The sequence below is a fragment of the Nycticebus coucang genome, chromosome 4 (genome assembly GCF_027406575.1).
Source record: "Nycticebus coucang isolate mNycCou1 chromosome 4, mNycCou1.pri, whole genome shotgun sequence".
Taxonomy (NCBI): Eukaryota; Metazoa; Chordata; class Mammalia; order Primates; family Lorisidae; genus Nycticebus; species Nycticebus coucang.
The window spans coordinates 44,068,661-44,081,140 of record NC_069783.1 but is presented as its reverse complement, the minus strand read 5'-3'; the positions used below and the strand labels follow the sequence as shown (position 1 = coordinate 44,081,140).

The 12,480-nt window shown below is 41.0% G+C and overlaps 1 protein-coding gene across 2 annotated transcripts in view; it reads right to left on the bottom strand.

The window, feature by feature from the left end:
* PRKCE (protein kinase C epsilon) overlaps positions 1 to 12,480 on the bottom strand; it is a 551,144-nt gene that overhangs the window by 517,327 nt on the left and 21,337 nt on the right. The gene's annotated exons all lie outside the window — the stretch shown is intronic.

The window sequence follows — 12,480 nt, the reverse complement described above, 5'->3', positions numbered from 1 at the left end:
CAGGCATTGCAATCCCATTCGCAGATGCAATAGGCTTTAAACCAATCAAAATAAGGAAGGATAAGGATGGACACTTCATATTTGTTAAAGGTAATACTCAATATGATGAGATTTCAATTATTAATATTTATGCAGCCAACCAGAACACACCTCAATTTATAAAAGAAACTCTAACAGACATGAGCAATTTGATTTCCTCCACTTCCATAGTACTTGGAGATTTTAACACCCCTTTAGCAGTGCTGGATAGATCCTCCAAAAAGAAGCTAAGCAAAGAAATTTTAGATTTAAACTTAACCATTCAACATCTGGACTTAACAGACATCTACAGAACATTTCATCCAACAAAACTGAATACACATTCTTCTCATCAGCCCATGAAACATACTCCAAAATTGACCACATCCTAGGCCCCAAATCTAACCTCAGCAAATTTAAAAGAATAGAAATTATTCCTTGCATCTTCTCAGACCATCATGGAATAAAAGTTGAACTCAATAACAACAGGAACCTGCATTCCCATACAAAAACATGGAAGCTAAACAACCTTATGTTGAAGAATAGATGGGTTATAGATGAGGTTAAGAAGGAAATCACCAAATTTTTGGAACAAAACAACAATCAAGAACAAATTACCAGAACCTCTGGGATACTGCAAAGGCAGTCCTAAGAGAGAAATTTTTGGCCCTGCAAGCCTTACTCAAGAAAATGGAAAGAGAGGTAGTTAATAACTTAATGGGACCTCTCAAGCAACTGGAGAAGGAAGAACACTCCAACCCCAGACCCAGCAGAAGAAAAGAAATAACCAAAATCAGAGCAGAATTAAATGAAATTGAAAACAAAAGAATTACACAACAGATCAATAAATCCAAAAGTTGGTTTTTTGAAAAGATCAATAAAATAGATAAACCTTTGGCCAACCTAACCAGGAAAAAAAGAGTAAAATCTCTAATTTCATCAATCAGAAATGGTAATGATGAAATAACAACAGACCCCGCAGAAATTCAAAAAATCCTTAACGAATACTATAAGAAACTCTACTCTCACAAATATGAAAATCTGAAAGAAATTGACCAATACCTAGAAGTACGCCACCTACCAAGACTTAGCCAGAATGAAGTGGAAATTTTGAACAGGCCTATATCAAGTTCTGAAATAGCATCAACTTTACAAAATCTCCCTAAAAAGAAAAGCCCAGGACCAGATGGCTTTACCTCAGAATTCTACCAAATCTTTAAAGAAGAACTAGTACCTAGATTACTAAACCTCTTCCAAAATATAGAAAAAGGGGACTACTACCCAACACATTCTATGAAGCAAACATCACCTTGATCCCCAAACCAGGGAGAAACCCAACAAGAAAAGAAAATTATAGACCAATATCACTAATGAATATTGATGCTAAAATACTCAATAAGATCCTAACAAACAGAATCCAACAACACATCAAAAAAATTATACACCACGACCAAGTGGGATTTATCCCAGGGTCTCAAGGCTGGTTCAATATATGTAAATCTATAAATGTAATTCAGCACATAAACAAACTAAAAAATAAGGACCATATGATTCTTTCAATTGATGCAGAAAAAGCTTTTGATAATATCCAGCATCTCTTCATGATCAGAACACTTAAGAAAATTGGTATGGAAGGGACATTTCTTAAACTGATAGAGGCCATCTACAGCAAACCCACAGCCAATATCGTATTGAATGGAGTTAAATTGAAATCATTTGCACTTAGATCAGGAACCAGGGAAGGTTGCCCATTGTCTCCATTGCTCTTCAACATTGTAATGGAAGTTTTAACCAGTGCAATTAGGGGGAATAAAGGGCGATCAAGGGTATCCACATAGGGTCAGAAGAGATCAAACTTTCACTCTTTGCAGATGATATGATCATCTATCTGGAAAACACTAGGGACTCTACTACAAAACTTTTAGAACTGATCAAGGAATACAGCAATGTCTCAGGCTACAAAATCAACACCCATAAATCTGTAGCCTTGATATATACCAACAATAACCAAGCCAAAAAAACAGTCCAGGACTCTATTCCTTTCACAGTAGTGCCAAAGAAGATGAAATATTTGGGAGTATACCTAACAAAGGATGTGAAAGATCTCTACAAAGAGAACTAGGAAACTTCAAGAAAAGAAATAGCTGAAGATGTTAACAAATGGAAAAACATACCGTGCTCGTGGCTGGGAAGAATCAACATTGTTAAAATGTCCATACTACCCAAAGCAATATATAATTTTAATGCAATTCCTATTTAAGCTCCATTGTCATATTTTAAAGATCTTGAAAAAATAATACTTCATTTTATATGGAATCAGAAAAAACCTTGAATAGCCAAAACATTACTCAGCAATAAAAACACAGTAGGAGGAATCACGCTACCAGACCTGAGACTGTACTATAAATCGATAGTGATCAAAACAGCATGGTATTGGCACAAAAACAGAGAAGCAGATGTCTGGAACAGAATAGAGAACCAAGATATGAATCCAGCTACTTACCGTTATTTGATCTTTGAAAAGCCAATTAAAAACATTCAGTGGGGAAACGATTCCCTATTTAACAAAAATGGTGCTGGGTGAACTGGCTGGCAACCTGTAGAAGATTGAAACTGGACCCACACCTTTCACCATTAACTAAGATAGACTCTCACTGGATAAAAGATTTAAACTTAAGACATGAAACTAAAAATACTTGAAGAAAGTACAGGGCAAACTCTTGAAGGAATTGGTCTGGGTGAATATTTTATGAAGAGGACTCCCCAGGCAATTGAAGCAGTATCAAAAATACACTCCTGGGACCTGATCAAACTAAAAAGCTTTGGCACAGCCAAGAACATAGTAAGTAAAGCAAGCAGACACCCCTCAGAATGGGAGAAAATATTTGCAGGTTATACCTCCGATAAAGGTCTAATAACCAGAATCCACAGAGAACTCAAACATCTTAGCAAGAAAAGACCACGTGATTCCATCTCAGGGTGGGCAAGGAACTTGAAGAGAAACTTCTGTAAAGAAGACAGACGCACGATGTACAAACACATGAAAAAAGCTCATCATCCTTAATCATCAGAGAAATGCAAATCAAAACTACTTTGAGATATCACCTAACCCCAGTAAGAGTAGCCCATATAACAAAATCCCAAAACCAGAGATGTTGGCATGGATGTGGAGAAAGGGCACACTTCTACACTGCTGGTGTGAATGCACACTACTACGTTCCTTCTGGAAGGATGTTTGGAGAATACTTAGAGACCTAAAAATAGACCTGCCATTCGAACCTATAATTCCTTTACTAGGTTTATACCCAGAAGACCAAAAATCACAATATAACAAAGACATCTGTACCAGAATGTTTGTTGCAGCCCAATTCATAATTGCTAAGTCATGGAAGAAGCCCAAGTGCCCATCAACCCACAAATGGACTAGCAAATTGTGGTACATGTATACCATGGAATATTATGCAGCCTTAAAGAAAGATGGAGACTTTACCTCTTTCATGTTCACATGATTGGAGCTGGAACATATTCTTCTTAGCAAAGTGTCTCAGGAATGGAAGAAAAAAGTATCCAATAATACTCAGCCCTATTATGAAGCTAAATTATAGCTTCCACATGAAGGCTACAACCCAACTATTGCACAAGACTATGAGGAAAGGGCCAAGGAAAGGGAAGGGAGGAGGGAGGTTAGGGTGAAGGGAGGGTAAGGGATGGGGCCACACCTACAGTGCATCTTAGAATGGGTACAGGTGGGGGCGGCGCCTATGGCTCAGTGAGTAGGGCACCGGCCCCATATGCAGAGGGTGGTGAGTTCAAACCCAACCCCGGCCAAACAGCAACAACAACAAAAAAATAGCCGGGCGTTGTGGCGGGCGCCTGTAGTCCCAGCTGCTCAGGAGGCTGAGGGAAGAGAATCGTGTAAGCCCAAGAGTTAGAGGTTGCTGTGAGCCGTGTGACGCCACGGCACTCTACCCGAGGGTGGTACAGTAAGACTCTGTCTCTACGGAAAAAAAAAAAAAAAAAAGAATGGGTACAGGTGAAACTTACTAAAGGCAGAATACAAATGTCTACATACAATGACTAAGAAAATGCCATGAAGGCTACGTTGAACAGTTTGATGAGAATATTTCAGATTGTATATGAAACCAGCACATTGTACCCCTTGATTGCACTAATGTACACAGCTATGATTTAAAAATAAAAATAAAAGAAAAGTGATTATAGAAGAAATGGTATATCTCTAAATGACCTTTATATGTTATTATATATTGCCTAAGCTACTAGTGTTTAAAAATTTCTAACCTCGAAGGTAGAGCCTGGAGCACAGTGGTGAGTCAGGAAATGTCTGCTCAATGAAGACTATACTATATGGGAACCTCAGAGTGTGTAAGACAACTCTTTAATCATTTCATGTGTGTTAGTCTGCACACATGTCTGTACCTTGACACAAATTAAATCTTATTTATCTTCACAAGTTGAAAGGTATAAGGTTATTGCAAAGTCTCTAGAGGCATCGCCTGTGGCTCAATAAGTAGGGTGCGGGCCCCATATACCAAGGGTGGAGGGTTCGAACCCAGACCTGGCCAAACTGCAACAACAAAAAAATAGCTGGGCATGGTGGTGGGCACCTGTAGTCCCAGCTACTCAGGAGGCTGATGCAAGAGAATTGCTTAAGCCCAGGAGTTGGAGGTTACTGTGAGCTGTGACGGCACAGCACTCTACCAAGGGTGACAAAGTGAGACTCTGTCTTAAAAAAAAAAAAAGGAAGAAAGAAAGTAAGTAAGAAGTCTCTAGAATATTCACACTTGTTAAAAGGCAAGATATCTTGGACATGTATGTATATATGTACAGACCTGAGAGGATGTGAGCTTTGGTCTAATGGCCGAAGTCAGCTGTGCTTTATCAGCCCGTCTTTATCTTATTTTCCCAGTTTAGCTCTCCATGTCCTGAGCACATAAATGGTCCAGCTTTACTGTTTAACCCTGGGCAGCAGCATACGACTAGCAGTCAAAGGAACAGGCTTGAGCCTAAAGAGCAGAGTAAGCGCCCCACCACAGGTCCACTCACAGGTGTGTGGTCCTCACTCTCCATCCTCACTCCCGTCAGGGGAGAGACGGGCACACAGAGGGGGGTGTGCTTATTCCCGCTACCAGCTCTAACAGGCTGATCTCCTAATTTGGAAAGAACAAGTCTTGCTACTAGAGCTCCTAAGACTGCTGGTGCTCTCCATTCAAATCCAACAAAGTCGGTAACCCCTGGAAGTCTGTAGCACCAAAACCAAACCACCCCTTTCAGGGAAGGCTTGTATTGTTTCTAGAACAGCCAGCTCTGGCCTGTGCACGCTAGCCTCACCCCTCCAGCCCGACACACCCCTATTCATCTCTGCTTCTATTTCCCTCACTCTCAGTAACTACTAAAATCTCTCACAAAATACTCCATGATACAGAGAGATGCTAAATCTCTTCCCATATCTAACTGCATGTAATAAAAGCATGGAGACTGGGTGGCGCCTGTGGTGCAGTGAGTAGGGCGTTAGCCCTATATACCAAGGGTGGTAGGTTTGAACCCGGCCCCAGCCAAACTGCAACAAAAAAATAGCCAGGCATTGTGGCGGGTGCCTGTAGTCCCAGCTAATCAGAAGGCTGAGGCAAGAGAATGGCCTGAGCCTTAGAGCTGAGGTTGCTGTGAGCTGTGATGCCACAGCACTCTACCTAGGGCAACAAAGTGAGACTCTGTCTCTAAAAAAAAAAAAAAAGCCTGGAGACTGGCAGAGCCTAAAGTCTAAAGAGACTTCTCCTGCCCTCTGCTCTCATAAGGACTTCGCCCTTTCATACCCCTTTGGTCCTGCAACAAGGAAGAGCCTAGCTGAGCCAGTCCCCTCTGCCCTGGCTGGAAGGAATCCAGATGAAGGAAGGTCAAGGTACCTACAGAGGCCAATCAAAACCCCCACAGCAGGGCCCCCCACACTCCTGCAAACTCCAGGCTCCCTGCTGTTGGCATCCCCAGCTCCCTCCCCCGCCTTCATGTAAGTAGTCCACATGCACGCACTTCCATCATTCTCCCAATCCACTCCGCTTTTCAACCCATCGCTCAAGTTCTACCACTCCAGGAGGTCTTCCTGCCTATTGCAGCCCACACACCCATAAGCTTGACCTCCTTAGAGCCACAGTGCTTCCTGTCTGTCTCATCTACTTGGCACTTATTACAAACAGAGTTAGATTTTAATTTATGGGTTGAAAACTGAGGGCAGAATTTTCCCTAGCAATGCCACCTTTCACATAGTAGGCATGCTAAAAAATTGTGAATTAATGGGGAAAAGATGCAATGCATCTTCTAAGACCTACACTATTTTCAGTAGTATAGGTCTTAGAAGAAAAAATACTCAAACCTAGTGGAAATAAATGATTAGGCTTCCAATATTGTGTTTTTCCTTCCTCCACTGTGTACAGCAAGGTAGTGTGCATGGAAGTCCAGGGCCAGATTCTATTGTAGCCACATTGCCATTTGCTGATTGCATATCTATGAAAAATTATCCTTTCAAGATGAAATTTTCCATGACTGGGTTCAGATCCAAAATCAGGGTGTTTCTCTCTCTCTCTTTCTCTCTCTCTCTTTTTTTATTTTGGAAAATTTGAACAATATCCAGTCAGCCATGTAGAAGTTGGGCATTGGTAAAGAAAACAATGACGTTTTGTCTTTCAAAATCAATGTAAGCCTTTCTTTTGTATGACCAATTAAAAAACAACTAACTTCAAAATGAGAAACTTTCCACTTGTCTAAGTCTCATCAAGGATGAACTCCATTGATAATAGAAAAGAATACGAACAGACACAAACAAACAGAATATGTATCTTTTCATCATACTTGATTTAAGTTTTACAATTTCCCAAAGTTACATTTCTCTTCCCAGGACTTTTGAAATCAAAAAATGTATTGTATTTGTGAAATCTCAGAGTCCATTGAAGCTGTGCTAAAGCTCAGAGAAATGGAAAGTTTCCAGGTAATAACAGAATAAACTTCTGCACAAGAAACAACTTAGTTATCCTGAAAGAAGTGTTCTCTCCAAATTTCCCTCATTATGGACTCTTACGTCTTCTAACCTTTCATCTATGAAATTTCCTCACATGATTTTTTTTAACACTCTGAGTCACTCATGTTCATTCTACGCCTTAAAACTGGAAAAAAGTTTAGAAGTGACTGGTCACCTTAACCAGCAAATGCATTTGCCAATAGCAGTTGTAAAACATTTGCAATCTGAGAATGCAACAACGTGGGAAAAATTTTTTCAACCTGATCCCTCACTAAAGTTACCAAAACTACACATCACAGCCAGTAACAAATGCAAAATAAAATTCTTCACTTTTTACATTATATAATTCAAAAAACTGTGTTGTATGTTCTGAGCACAATTGAATGTAGGTAGAATATTAAAGATTTAAAAGAGAAAAGACATGGTTTCAGTATGCAGTACATATTCACATACACACACAACCAAGTAAACCAAAAAGAAATAGGAAAGGAAGGCAGAGAAGCCAAGTAAGTGGAAATTTCCTCGTTACACCAAGAAACAAAGCTTTCCCTCTGGATCGGTAGTTGGACCACCAACCAGACCCCAATGTCTGATGGGATTCTCAAAGATTCTTCAGCTCTATGTAAAATAATGTTGACATTTACATTGGAGGGGCAGAGCAAAGGGCAAAAAAAGCTACTGGCGTGCACTTGCCAGGTCCCACCAGCTCTTCAGACCTTCCTTCACCCTTTGTCTTCATAGCTACCTGTCTTTAATAGTCGCATCTCCAAAACAGAATTTCCCAGAGTGGATCTAAAGCAATTGCCAAAGAAGCCAGGACCCACCTCAGAAAATAGCACCCAACTTCAAGCCACAGGATCTTTACCCATCTAACTAACTACAACAGTCTGCCAATTCATTTTATCTATCCCTAGCCCATTCTCCGGGGTGATAAAAATTCAACTCTGATCAGGTTATTTCTCTGCTTAAAGATCCTTTATTGGCTTCCCTATTACCCTCAGAATAAAGGTATTTATTCCAGAACCTCCATTCACCTGAAGTGATCCCTCATGATTCCAGGGTTAAATCAGAGAGAAGGAAGACAGAGAGGGAGAATGACAGTAGCTGACAAATCTTACGGGTCCCAAGCTGCCAACCTACTCCCACCCCCACAATGCACTTCACAATGCAGTCACACCAAACTATTTCCAGTTTTTCCTTTCAGGTCTCTGCTTAAATGTCACCTCTCCCAAAAGCCTTTCCCAGCTCTGTTTTGAGCACCCTGGTGGCATACATCACAGGGCTTGTCATACCCTATAATAACTGTCCATTTGCTCGTCTCCCAATTTGAGTGTGAATCCCCTGAGATCAAGGTCCTTATTTCTCATGATCTGGTTATATCCCCAGGGCCTAGCTTGATGCCTGGCACATGGCAGGGACACTCTGATGACTTGTCAAATAAATGAATAAATGGTCTAGAACCTATGCAGGAAAAAGGAAAGGTTGGATATGTGTGGTACCCTCTCTTTCCCCAGCTAGCAGTCCCGGAACACAGAAGGACAGGCATGTGCTGCCTTTACCTGTCTCTCCCTTAGAACTTGAGCCAAGCTTTTTATTGTCCTTTTCATTCTCACAACCTTTCATCACAATGGGACAATGGATGTGGCCAGTCAAGAATGTAATAGGCAAAGGCATTTGCCCTGACTTTTGCCACTTCTACTTACGGATCACAGTTTGACTCCAGAACCATCCTCCTCTCTATCCACAGTCTAGTCTTGAACTTAGCTTTCCTCCTAACATAAAAATGCTGTTCTTCTTCATGTCATTCTGAACTGCACATATTAAGAGAGAAAAAGGCTCTGTATCCTTTAAGAAATTATTAAAATGGTTTACATTGTTTTGTTGCACCTGTTTTTGTTTTTAAAAATCCTCTCATGGGGCGGCGCCTGTGGCTCAGTGAGTAGGGCGCCAGCCCCATATACCGAGGGTGGTGGGTTCAAACCCAGCCCCGGCCTAACTGCAACAAAAAAATAGCCGGGCGTTGTGGCGGGCGCCTGTAGTCCCAGCTACTCGGGAGGCTGAGGCAGGAGAATCGCCTAAGCCCAGGAGTTGGAGGTTGCTGTGAGCTGTGTGAGGCCATGGCACTCTACCGAGGGCCATAAAGTGAGACTCTGTCTCTACAAAAAAAAAAAAAATCCTCTCATGTAGAGCAATACTGCCATCACTGTAATACTTGCCTGGGGAAGCAAACAGTTACAACAAACAGGCTGCTGGGGAAACCTGCACGGGTGAGCAGAGCTGCACATCTGGCAGAGAAGTATTAAGGGCTCCAGCTCAAGACTAGGAAACCAGCCACTGAAAATGATCAGATGACACCTGTAGTGAGACCATCCTGGTGCTCCCTGAACTTCCTGGAGCCAAGAAGATCCCCCCAACACCCGTGGTAAACAAGTTCTCAAAACCAACAGAAAAGCCAAGTCAACAATTTGTGCCCATTAACCACTATGTTACAGAGCCACAGCAGAAAATCAATGTAGAGCTGCTGCCAGGGGCCGAAGCTTCTCATGTCAGAGCCTGGAGCGGAAGAAGGGGAGCAGAACCTGGTAAGACTTTTCATAAACAGAGGTTACCCCTCTTCAGCCTATCTATCCTGCCCGTCTGGGTCTTCCTGATGGAGGCCACCTCCCCCAGGTCTGTCCATCTGTGAGCCAAGACCCCTGGGAATTCTGCCTGGTGCCAGGTGACAAGCAGAGGCCTGAACCCTTCTGGAATGACCTTGGGCCCAGCCTCTCCCAATCTCCCCTCCTCCTACCAAGCCAGGTCACTGGCATGCTGAAAAGGAGGGAGGTTGCAGGGAAATAAGGAAGCCTAAACCAGGAAATGCACCACTAAATTTCCTCAGACCACACGGGCCTTAAAACTTGTCAGACAGGTTTAAAATTAGCCAGTACCCAGGAGAATAATTTATTTAATACAACTGTTATGATTCATTTAAATTCACTCCAATTCTGAAATGATAAATGACAGTGCATTTATTTATAAATGACAGTGTATTTATCTCCCTAAAACCAGTCACAAGTGTCCTCACTGCTCCTGAGTAAAAGATGGGATAAAAGCATAAAAGCAAGGACTTAAAAACAGCATCAATTTTATGCACCATAGAAAAAGGTGAGCTAAGAAGAGCTGAAAGCTTGAGCTAAGTTGCTAAGGGACATGCTGGGCTGTCTCGATCTGAGGAAGCATTTTCTAGAAAGGAGACTACTTAACATATGTCTACACAGAACTTTCTCATGCTGGTCTTATTTCGTTTTGCAACTAACAAATTATAGATTGTTCCGTTTGTTTGTAATTGATGACAGATCAGCTTCATCCCTTCCTTTCTTTCTCTGACTTTCAACCAGCATCACATGGGAAGCAGGTATATGGACGACCTGAGGCAAATGGAAATTGAGATACTAGATTTACAACACGCATAATCCCACCACACAGAATCACGCTATCAAAGATAATCGTGTCTCTCATCCATCCCCAGACAAAAGGTTCAACTGTCTGCTTTCCTTTCCTTTCAAGTTCAAGATGAAGCTCAGAATTCTCAGAAACTCCTGGAAGAAGCAGGAAGGCATTTCTGTCGGCTAACTCAGAGCAGCGTCTTTCTCCTCTCCCTCCAGCAGTGTCTGGCTCTTTTCAGGAAGCAATCTCTCTTTTCCATTTGCCTTTCCATAAAGAAGCTGGACTTTTATTTTTCCTTGGCCTCCAATCTGAGCTTTGGACTGTGCCATAAAATTCCTCAGTGATTTACGGCCTGTTTTTCCTTTAAAGGGGAAAAGCACTAATCCCTCACAGAGCGGGGAGACAAGCATTTCAAATGTGAGGTAATCTAGAAATAAAGGGTGTCCCAAAATTTGCCATGGGAAGTTGTAGCTAAATGTACCTTTATTTTACAAAATATTCATTACACAATTGTATTTTATAAAATTGTGTAATGTAAAAAAAAAATTGTGTAATGTATTTGTGTTTATAAAACTGTATTTTATAAAATTGTGTAATGAATATTTTGTAAAATAAAGGTACATTTAACTACAATTTCCCATTTCCCTATGTACAAAGTTGGACAATTAAGTTCGTGAACTCATCCTAGAAAAAGTGCTATATATCTCATTCCTGAATATCACTACACACTCATAGCTTTGCAAGCAGTTTTTAAAATCTCTTTTCTAATAAACTCAATGAAATGAAATATTGAAATATACCTTCATAATAGAGTTGATTGGTAGCAAATCTGGGCCCAATCAAGTAACAATTAATTTCTGAAGAGAAGAAGCAAGAGTTAAATTGCATTTGAACAATATTCACTCTGACCTGATTCATAAAAGAGGACAGTGGGCCTCTGGCCTCAGCCCGTGTAATTCTATATGAATGGTCTCTGGAACCAGAACACTGGCTTTGCTGCTGCTTTATAAATGTCGATGGCTAAAGACACAACAGGGATAAACCCCATAATATCATTTAGAAAATCCTGCTAGTAGGGCCCTGTTTGCACTCCTGTTTTCATATACTGTACAAACAGGTGTTCAACCTAATCTTTCTCTCTTCTTTAGAATCCAATGCCTATAAACACATGGCATACTATTTTAAAAAACAAAGTTGTAGCCTCTATCATAAAAATATTAACATAGGCTCAGCGCCTGTGGCTCTAGTGGCTAAAGCGCCAGCCACATACACCTGAGCTGGCAGGTTCAAATCCAGCCCAGGCTGCCAAACAACAATGACGGCTGCAACCAAAAAATATCTGGGTGTTGTGGTGGGCACCTGTAGTCCCAGCTACTTGGGAGGGGAGGTAGGAGAATCGCTTGAGCCCAGGAGTTGGAGGTTGCTGTGAGCTGTGATGCCACAGCACTCTACCCAGGGCCACAGCTTGAGGCTCTGTCTCAAAAAAAAAAAAATATATATATATATATATGTATGTATAAAAATATAAATGAATAAAGATCTTTCCTTGCCTATCACATTAGTCTCCTTTGGTCACTAGCCCCATCTATGTAGTATTAGTAGTACTTTAAATATCAGGGGCCAGATTCTAAGACAGTGCTTCCCAAATGACATCAGGAGATATAAGTACTGTCCCTAAAAGAATGTTGTATGAGCAAGTAAATTAGGAAACTGCTCATTCAGTTGCCATCTAGGAAACTGATGGAAATTAGCTATTGAAGGCTGTGAAAAGTCCTGTTTAGTTATCTAATCCTCTGTTTTCTTAATTTACTTGATTTTGGCATCTGATTTTGACTTATGAACGTCTTTCATTGTGTGAAACACATTGTGGAAAACAGTGCTCCCAGGAAAGAGTTACAACTTAACGTAAAATCTTGCCATTGCAGTAGGCTGACTGAATTACAAAAGTAAATGTACCCTATCACCCTAGAAAGTTCTGTAAGTAGGAAAAACAAAAAGGACATTAC